General features: G+C 40.7%; 1 pseudogene; it reads left to right on the top strand.

The window, feature by feature from the left end:
- Positions 1–209: 209 nt before the first annotated feature.
- On the top strand, positions 210–4,692 carry LOC123573464 (translationally-controlled tumor protein-like; annotated as a pseudogene).
- The last annotated feature ends 6,183 nt before the right edge of the window (positions 4,693–10,875 follow it).

The following is a 10,875-nucleotide window of genomic DNA, read 5'->3' as shown; positions in this document are numbered from 1 at the left end:
CCAGTACAGTTGAAGGATACAAAACCAATACACAAAAATCAGTAGTGTTTCCATACAACAAAGATGAACTAACTAAAAAGAAATCAAGAAAGCAATCCCACATTTCCACCCACTTCCCCACCTAGTGCCACTCTGGCTACCCTGCACTCACTCTGAGCTCCAGGCTCCTGCTAAGTTAGTGCCCCCATGGTCTCCCTTTAGCCACTATCATGATTATCTACCCTGGCATCATCAGTCATAACAGTTCTCCAACATGTATAAGATTTGGGAGATTGCAGACAGGCTTGCCTGGAGGTGGAGGAAAAGATGGTAAGTAGGACAGAAGGTAGCACTCAAGACTTGTTCACTGGTGGAAATGCCTCTGCTGAAGGCCCCCTAGAGCAAAGGTACCTAAAGCACAGTAATCACTGGTGTTGATATTGTCAGGAACCTCACTTACAGGAAACCAGCTTCACAAAAGAAGCCTACAAGAAGTACATCAAAGATTACATGAAATCAATCAAAGGCAAATGTGGAGAATAGAGACCAGAAAGAGTAAAACGTTCTGTGACAGAGGTTACAGAACAATCAAGCACACCCTTGCTAATTTCAAAAACTCCAGTTCTTTACTGGTTAAAACATGAATCCAGATGGCATGGTTGCCCTACTGAACTACCATGAGAATGGTACGACTTCATATATGATTTTCTTTAAGGATGATTTAGAAATGGAAAAAATGGTAACAAAGTTGGCAATTTCTTTGGATCTATCACCTGTCATCATAACTGGCTGCTGCTTGTCATCCATACAACACCAGTACTTAAGATGGATTGGACTGATATAATCTTGAGCTCTTCATTTATTTTGACTATGATTTATTTGGAGTGAAGGCAGTTTTTAAGAAAACTATGTCAGGCTGTCTAAAAATAAAATGTACTTAAACTAAAAAAAAAAAAAAAAAAGCAATTCCATTTATAATAGTTAAAGAAAGAAAGAAAGAACATACCTAGGAATAAATTTAACTAAGGAGGTGAAAGACTTCTATAAGGAAAACTGTAAAACACTGATGAAATTGAAGAGAACGCAAAAACAGAACAACATACTATGCTCATGGATCAGTAGAGTTAATATTGCTAAAATGACCATACTACCAAAGCAATCTACAGATTCAATGCAATTCCTATTGAAATACCACTGACATTCTTTTCAGAAATAGAAAAAAAAAAAAAAATCCCTAAAATTGGTATGGCACCACAAAAGACTCTGAATAGCCAAAGCAATACTGAACAAAAGCCAAGCTGGAGGCATCACACTACCTGACTTCAAAACACACTACAAAGCTATGGCAGCCAAAACAACATGCTATTGGTATACACATAGACATATAGAGAAATGGATCAGAATAGAGAACCAGAAATACACTCCATGTACTTATAGCAAACTGATTTTGACAAAGGCACCAAGGACATACACTGGGAAAGGAACACCCTCTTCGATAAATGATACTGAGAAAACTGGATAGTCATATGCATAAGAATGAAACTAGACTCCTATCTCTCACTACTTATAAAATCAACTCAAAATGCAATAAAGACTTAAGCATAAGATCTGAAACACAAAACTACTAGAACAAAATGTAGGAAGAATGCTTTCGGACATTGGCCTAGGGAAAGATTTTATGGCTAAGACTTTAAAAACACAGGGAACAAAAACAAAAAATAGACAAATGAGACTATATTAAACTAAAAAGCTTCTGCTCTGCAAATGAAACAATCAACAGAGTGAAAAGACAGAGTGAAGAGACAACCTGTAGAATGGGAGAAAATACTTGTAAACTATTCATATGACAAGGGACTAATATCCAGAATATATAAGGAACTCAAACAACTCAATAGCAAAAACAAAATAAAACAAAAATACCCTCAAATAATCCCGTTAAAAAGTGGGCATAGGATCTGAATGGACATTTCTCTAAAGGAGACATCCAAACTGGGCACGGTGGCTCACACCTATAATCCCAGCACTTTGGGAGGCCAAGGCAGGAGGACTGCTTGGGCCCAGGAGTTCAAGACCAGCCTGGGCAACATAGTGAGACCCTGTCTCTATTAAAAAAAAAAAAAAAGGCATGGTGGCATGTGCCTGTGGTCCCTGCTATTTGGGAGGATGAGGTGGGAAGATCACTTGAGGTGGTACATGCCTATGGTCCCGCTACTTAGGAGGCTAACGCTGGGAGAACAAGCCTGCAGTGAGCCGTGATCACGCCACTGCACTCCAGCCTGAGTGACAGAGTAAGACCATGTCTCAAAAAAAGGAAGACATACAAATGGCCAACAGGTATTTGAAAAAAAATGTTGAACATCACTAATCATCAGGGAAATGCAAATCAAAGCCATGAGATAACATCTCACCCCAATTAGAATGGCTATTATAAAAAAGAAAAAACTAATGCTGGTGAGGATGTGGAGAAAAGGAAACTCACACACTGTTGGTGAGAAGATAATTTGTTACACCCATTATGTAAAACAGTATGGCGGTTTCTCAAAAAACTAAAACTGGAATTACTATTCGATGCAGCAATCCGAATACTGGGTATCCAAAGGAAAGGAAATCAGTATATACAAGAGATATCTGTACCCTTGTTTTTTTGCATCATTATTCACAATAGCCAAGATATGGAATCAACTTCACTATCCATCAATGGATAAATGGATAAGGAAAATGTGGTGTGTATATATATATATATATATATATATATATATACACAATGAAATACTATTTGGTCATTAAAAAAAAAAAGAAATCCCATCATCCACAGCAAAATGAATAGAACTGAAGGTCATTATGTTAAATAAAATATGCCAAACACAGAAAGACAAATATCACATGTTCTCATTCATATGTGGGAATAAAAATGGTGATCTCATGAAGGTAGAGAGTAGAATGACAGTTACTGAAGGCTGGGGAGGGTAGTGGGTAGGGAGATGAAGAGAAATTGGTTAATGGGTACAAACATACAGCTAGACAGAAGGAGTAAGTTCTAGTATTTGACAGCAGAGTAAAGTTACTATAGTTAACAATAATTTATCGTATATTTCAAAATATCCAGAAGAGAATATTTGAAATATTCCCAACACAAAGAAATGATAAATGTTTGAAGTGATGGATATCCTAATACTCTGATTTGATCATTATACATTGTATGCATGTATCAAAATATCAGTCATTTGTATAATTATTATGTATCAATGACAACATTCCTGAAATCCTAAAAAAAAAGACCTTTAAAGAACCAGTGAGGGTAAAGGATAAGACCAAGGTCCGGCTCAAGCAACAGAAGATAGTTACAGAATTATTGTGCACATTCTGGAGAAGAAGCCATGTTGTTCCTAAGAGGGAAAAGAAATGGAAAAGGAGGGAAGAGAAAAAGTTGGATAAGAAGAAGAGAAGCAAGCAAGAGGATAGAATGCAGGGCCAGTATGGTGGCTATGGTCTGAATGTGTGCCCCAAAATCATACGTTGAAACTTAGTCACCAATATATAATATCAAGGGGTGTGTTCTTCGGGAGGTGATTAAGTCATGAGGGCTCCTTGCGTGTGAATGGGATTCATGCCTTATAAAAAAGGCTTCACACAGTATTTGCCCTTTTTGCCCTTCTGCCTTCCACCATGTGAAGACACAGTATCCAAGGCTCCATCTTGGAAGCTGAGCCTGAACCCTCATTAGACACAGAACCTGCTGGTGCTTTGATCTTGGACTTCTCAGTGTCCAGAGCTGTCAGTATTGAATGCATGTTGTTATAAATTACCCAGTCTCAGCTGTTTTGTTAGCAGCAGGAACAGACTAGGACACCAGCCCCCACTATTTATGAGTTTTGGCCTGTTCATACTGGCTCAAGAGAGCCAACTGGGTCAATTCCACGTTCAATGACATCACGTGGATAGTGCAAAATCACCGATGGGTATTTATATCGTGTAAACTGGCACATGCTATAAATCAGGGCTCACCAATGCCATCTTTCCTCTGGGAGCCTGTTTCCCTCAACACCTCTAGGTCTGGGGCAAGAAGCCAACATAACATTGGTCTGAATATTTATTTATTTATTTTGAGACAAAGTCTTGCTTTGGACCTAGAAGTCAACATAACATTGGTCTGAATATTTATTTATTTATTTTGAGACAGAGTCTTGCTTTGTCACCCAGGTTGGAATGCAGTGGCGCGATCTTGGCTCACTATGACCTCTGCTCCTGGGTTCAAGTGATTCTCCTGCCTCAGCCTCCTGAGTAGCTGAGATTACAGGTGCCCACCACCATGCCCAGCTAATTTTTTTTTTTTTTTTTTTTTTTGTATTTTCAGTAGAGACAGGGTTTCACCATGTTGGCCAGGCTGGTCTCCTGACTTTAAGTGACTTGTCTGCCTCCCAAAGTGCTGGGATTACAAGTGTGAGCCACCGTGTCCGGCCAGGTCTAAATATTTGTAACAAGCTGTTAAATAAAATATGTTCTACCCTCACATCTTGACAAATATACTTTTATAATGATCTGGAAGGGCAGGATCCTATTTAGAATTCTCAGACTCCTTGGGGTCTCCAGATTATGGAGCTAGCTGGCTCCCTGGCTGCCCATCCCTGGTCTGAGGGCAGTTCCTCTGTTATTTCTACCTATGCCCCATCCTACACCGCAAAGGGCTTTGTGGACACATGTGTGGACACCTGATGCTGCACAGCTAAGCTGTAACCACACCCACTTCATAAAATGTGTGTCCCCTGGGCTTCCTTAGCCTCTAGGGTTGTGTACTCCAGCTGTGCAGTCTGCCCTTAGGAGGACTTAATCAGGAAAGAGGCTGTACTGGCCCTGTAAATAGGCTCCAAGTGGTTTGGGCAGATAATTCTGTGGTCTAAGGCACCCAGACGTAGATGAATAGTATGCCATTGTATAGACCACTTTGGGTAATATGGACATTTTAACAACTTTAATCCTTCTAGTCCATGAGCATGAGCTATCTTTCCAATTATTTGTGTCTTCTTCTATTTTTCTAATGATTTTTTAAAAGTTTTCAGTGTATTGATTTTGTGTCCTACAACTTTACTATATTTGTTTATCTTAACAGATTTTGGGGGGAGTCTCTGGGGTTTTCTATATATAAGGACACGTTATCTGCAAACAGGTGTAACTTAACTTCTCCCTTTCCTATTTGGGGGATGTCTTTTATTTCTTTCTCTTGCTTAATTGCTGTAGCTAGGATTTCCAATACTATATGTTGAATATAGGTGGCAAGAATGGACATCTTTGTGTTGTTCTGATCTTAGAAGAAAGGCTTTCCATTTTCACTGTAGTGTAAAATATTAGCTGTGAACAAAGTCTGCATTTTAAAACACCTGTTAGATTCTTACTGGGAGATGCTGAAGGCCTCTACATGTAAGAGATAGGGTAGGGCTTTGTGTTGCTGTTCCCTCCAAACTCACTAAATTTTGGCATGTTACCCTGGTATCCAGCCCTAGATGGAATTCTGCTACCTCTGTCATCATTAGCAAGCAGGCATCCTCTTCTTACAAGCTCAGCTCAGTTCCTTAGGCACTGTATCAGTTGAGATAAGGAAAAGCTGCTGTAATAATAACACAGCGGTTTAAAGCAAGAGACCGAGGTGAATGTTCCAAGGTGGCAGGTGGTCTGCTTCATGAGCCACTCAGGGGCTCAGGTTCCTTCCAGCATGATTCTGCACTACTGGCTGGGCCTTTTGTTGTCTGCATAGTAAAGTTCTAGCCAACCAAATGGCAGGAAGGGAACAAGAAGGGAATATGCCTCAGGAGAGGCATATTCATGTTCTTAAGGTGTAGGCCCAGAAATCTAGGTATACATTCTTCTATTCACATGCCATCGGGTGAAACTTAGCCACATGACTACAGCTATCTCTTAGGTGAGCTGGATGGGTGGGGTAGCCAAGCCCCTAGGAAGAAGAGGAGAATGGACTATCTGGTAGAAAGCTGGTTGTCTCTACCATTGGCACACTGCCAAGTATCTTGCAGGAAAGAATTAATCAAGGCAGATGCAATAATATTCTAGAGGCAAGTTAAGCTCACTTACTATTCAGAATAGGTACGAGAATCTTCAGGTCCAAATCAGAGTCTAAGCCATGAAGACCACTCTGAAAGATATAGATAGGCAGCTGGGCTTATAAATTTTATGCTCTCCTATACATATAAGGACACAAATTCTTCTACAGTATTGCTCATTAATCCACATATTTTATTTCATTTTTATTTATTTATTTATTTTTATGCGGAGTCTCGCTCTGTCACCCAGGCTGGAGTGCAGTGGTACGATCTCGGCTCACTGCAACCTCTGCCTCCCGGGTTCACGTCGTTCTCCTGTCTCAGCCTCCTGAGTAGCTGGGACTACAGGCGCCCGCCACCACGCTCGGCTAATTTTTTGTATGTTTAGTAGAGATAGGGTTTCACCGTGTTAGCCAGCATGGTCTCAATCTCCTGACCTCATGATTCGCTCACCTTGGCCTCCCAAAGTGCTGGGATTGCAAGCGTGAGCCACTGCGCCTGGCCTCACACATTTTATTTTTTAAATTTAAGTTTATTTTTTTTTTAGACATGGGGTCTTGCTATGTTGCCCAGGCAGGATTCAAACTTCTGGGCTTGGCTGGGCATGGTGGTTCATTCTTATAATCCCAGTGTTTTGGGAAGCCAAGGCAGGAGGATTGCTTGAGGCCAGGAGTTTGAGACCAGCCTGGGCAACATAGCAAGACACCATCTCTACAAAACAAAAACAAAAACAAACAGACAAAAACCTCCTGCATTCAAAGAATCCTCCCACCTCAGCCTTCTGAGTAGTATCACACACACACAAGCCACTGTGCCTGGCTAATCCACATATTTTAAACACCACATATTTTGCCAACTAAAAACTATTTCTATCATTTAAAAAGTATATTAACAACTCGTACATTGAGATAGCAATAGTCAAACCACTTGTAATAGGTCCTCTGGAATGTGGAGATCTGAGAAAAACATTTCAAGGCCACGCATGGTGGCTCATGCCTGTAATCCCAGCACTTTGGGAGGCCGAGATGGGCGGATCACGAGGTCAGGAGATCGAGACCATCCTGGCTAACACGGTGAAACCCCGTCTCTACTAAAAAAATACAAAAAACTAGCCAGGCGTGGTGGCAGGTGCCTGTAGTCCCAGCTATTCGGGAGACTGAGGCAGGAGAATGGCATGAACCTGGGAGGCGAAGCTTGCAGTGAGCCGAGATCACACCACTGCACTCTAGCCTGGGCGACAGAGTGAGACTCCATCCCAAAAAAAAAAAAAAAAAATTTCAAACCTGTCCTGGAGAGTATATTCCTGATTAGGGCACTTCAAATGCTAAATTCCTATTTCTAGGTTAAAAGTAACAAACACGCATATATCACATTGTCCAGGCCCTTTATGCATATTGAAAACATTCATACCACACACACACACTCACATACACATGCACACACACACACACACACATGCACACAGGAAATACAGAAAACTATGCACCAAAATAGAGATGATTATTACTAGGTAGGGTCTATTTTGTGCAGGTATCAACATATAAATATTCCCAGAGGAATTTCATAATTCACGATTTCGTGAAGACAACAAAAGAAGTAAAGAATGACTGCATCTATTCTGAACTTGATGCAATTCTGAAGTCCTGATGTCAGTCGCTCCTTCTTCCTTTCTAAGGCACTGATGGTAACAATTCACTTCTGTGGTCAGGGGACTATTTCCAGGATGGCCTGGATCCTATTTTTGCCATCCCATACTGCTCTCACACCACACTGTCTGAGAGGTCTACTTCTGCATCTGGGCCCTTGTTATAAATGAAAGTAGTTCTTCTTTGCTTTGGTCCTGGATCAAAAGATAGCCCTCAACTACTGAGTCTTTAGCAATTCCTTTGCATCTGATTGCAGATGCAATTGAAAATTGCAATATAACTGCAGTTGCTTTGCCTGTGAAAAGGCAATATAACTGATGGTTGAAAGCAAAGATTCTTTCAGTTCCCTCATCTGAATAATGAGTTGGCAGATGTAGGGTGCTTAGGACAGCACCTGGCACGTAGTAAGTAGCACTGTGGGTGCCAGCTGTTATCATTTCCCTATTATCTGTTTCTCTTGACAGACCTTAGATAGTGGGACTTTGAATCTTCTTCACTTTATTTTATTGTTTTAATTAATTAATTAATTTATTTATTTTTTAAAAAAGATAGAGTCTCACTCTATTGTCCAGGTTGGAGTAAAATGAGCCAATCATAGCTCACTGTAACCTCAAACACCTGAGCTCAAATGATCTTCCTGCCTCAGTCCCCCAAGAAGCTAGGACTACAGGCATGCATCACCTCACCCAGCTAATTTTTAAATTTTTGTAGAGATGAGGTCTTGCCATGTTGTCCAGGTTGGTCTTGAGCCCCTGGCCTCAAGGGATCTTCCTGACTTGGCATCCCAAAGCTCTGGCATTACAGGTGTGAGCCACTGTGCCTGGCCTCCACTTTATTTTAAGAAGGAAACCACAGGTAAATACTCTTACACTTTATCACTCTTGACACTACCCTTCCACAAGTTAACTGCAGGAACAGGGTCAGATGGCTGCTGGGGTTGTTTTGAAACTTGACATGATTAAGCCTGTGATGCCAGGATAAAAAAAAAATACTTTTCTCTTGGCCTTTATTTGTTGTCTGCCTTTTAGACATTTAACTATCAGTCTTCCTACATGAAGGAATAAATGGGGTTAAAAACAAAAAAAGAGTTTTTCCCGTTCCGAGATGGCCAAATAGGAATAGCTCTGGTCTGCAGCTCACAGTGTGACTGACGCAGAAGATGGCTGATTTCTGCATTTCCAACTGAGCCTCCACTGGTGCTACTCAGGCACACAAGGTCTGGAGTGGACCCCCAGCAAACTCCAACAGACCTGCAGCTGAGGGACCTGACTGTTAGAAAGAAAACTAGCAAACAGAAAGGAATAGCATCAACATCAACAAAAAGGACATCCACACCAAAACCCCATCTGTAGGTCACCAACATCAAAGACCAAAGGTAGATAAAACCACAAAGATGGGAGAAACCAGAGCAGAAAAGCTGAAAATTCTAAAAACCAGAACACTTCTTCTCCTCCAAAGGACTGCAACTCCTCGCCAACAATGGAATAAAGCAGGACAGAGAATGACTTTGACTAGTTGACAGAAGTAGGCTTCAGAAGGTTGGTAATAACAAACTTCTCCGAGCTAAAGGAGGATGTTTGAACTCATCACAAGGAAGCTAAAAACCTTGAAAAAAGATTAGACAAATGACTAACTAGAATAAACAGTGTAGAGAAGACCTTAAATGACCTGATGGAGCTGAAAACTATGGCACGAGAACTACGTGACACAAGCACAAGCTTTAGTAACCAATTCGATCAAGTTGAAGAAAGGGTATCAGTGATTGAAGTTCAAATTAATGAAATAAAGTGAGAGAAGTTTAGAGAAAAAAGAGCAAAAAGAAATGAACAAAGCCGCCAAGAAATATGGGACTATGTGAAAAGACCAAAGTAAAGTTTGATTGGGGTGCCTGAAAGTGACAGGGAGAATGGACCCAAGTTGGAACACACACTTCAGGATATTATCCAGGAGAACTTCCCCAACCTAGCAAGGCAGGCCAACATTCAAATTCAAGAAATACAGAGAACACCACAAAGATACTCCTCAAGAAGAGCAACCCCAAGACACATAATTGTCAGATTCACCAAGGTTGAAATGAAGGAAAAAATGTTAAGGGCAGCCAGAGAGAAAGGTTGGGTTACCCACGAAAGGAAGCCCATCAGACTAACAGCGGATCTCTTGGCAGAAACTCTACAAGCCAGAAGAGAGTGGGGGCCAATATTCAACATCCTTAAAGAAAAGGATTTTCAACCAAGAATTTCATATCCAGCCAAACTAAGTTTCATAAGTGAAGGAGAAATAAAATCCTTTACAGACAAGCAAACACTGAGATTTTGTCACCACCAGGCCTGCCTTACAAGAGACCCTGAAGGAAGCACTAAACATGGAAAGGAGCAACCAGTACCAGCCACTGCAAAAACATGGCAAACTGTAAAGACCATCAATGCTAGGAAGAAACTGCATCAACTAACAGGCAAAATAACCAGCTAACATCAAAATGACAGGATGAAATTCACACATAACAATATTAACCTTAAATGTGAATGGGCTACAAGCCCCAATTAAAAGACACAGACTGGCAGATTGGATGAAGAGTCAAGACCCATCAGTGTGCTGTATTCAGGAGCCCCATCTCATGTGCAGAGACACACATAGGCTCAAAATAAAGGGATGGAGGAAGATCTACCAAGCAAATGGAAAGCAAAAAAAAGCAGGGGTTGCAATCCTAGTCTCTGATAAAACAGACTTTAAAATAACAAAGATCAAACAAGACAAAGAAGGCCATTACATAATGGTAAAGGGATCAATTCAACAAGAAGAGCTAACTTTCCTAAATTTATATGCACCCAATACAGGAGTACCCAGATTCATAAAGCAGGTCCTTAGAGACCTACAAAGAGATTTAGACTCCCACACAATAATAATGGGAGACTTTAACACCCCACTGTCAATATTAGACAGATCCATGAGACAAAAAGTTAGCAAGGATATCCAGGACTTGAACTCAGCTCTGTACCAAGCAGACCTAACAGACATATACAGAACTCTCCACCCCAAATCAACAGAATATACATTCTTCTCAGCACCACATCACACGTATTCCAAAATTGGTCACATAGTTGGAGGTAAAGCACTCTTCAGCAAATGTAAAAGAACAGAAATGACAACAAAGTTTCTCTCAGACCACAGTGCAATCAAATTAGAACTCACGATTAAGAAAC

This window comes from Macaca fascicularis, chromosome 5 (genome assembly GCF_037993035.2).
Source record: "Macaca fascicularis isolate 582-1 chromosome 5, T2T-MFA8v1.1".
NCBI classification, from domain to species: domain Eukaryota; kingdom Metazoa; phylum Chordata; class Mammalia; order Primates; family Cercopithecidae; genus Macaca; species Macaca fascicularis.
The sequence above is the reverse complement of the archived record's forward strand: the minus strand, read 5'-3'. Positions and strand labels throughout refer to the sequence as shown.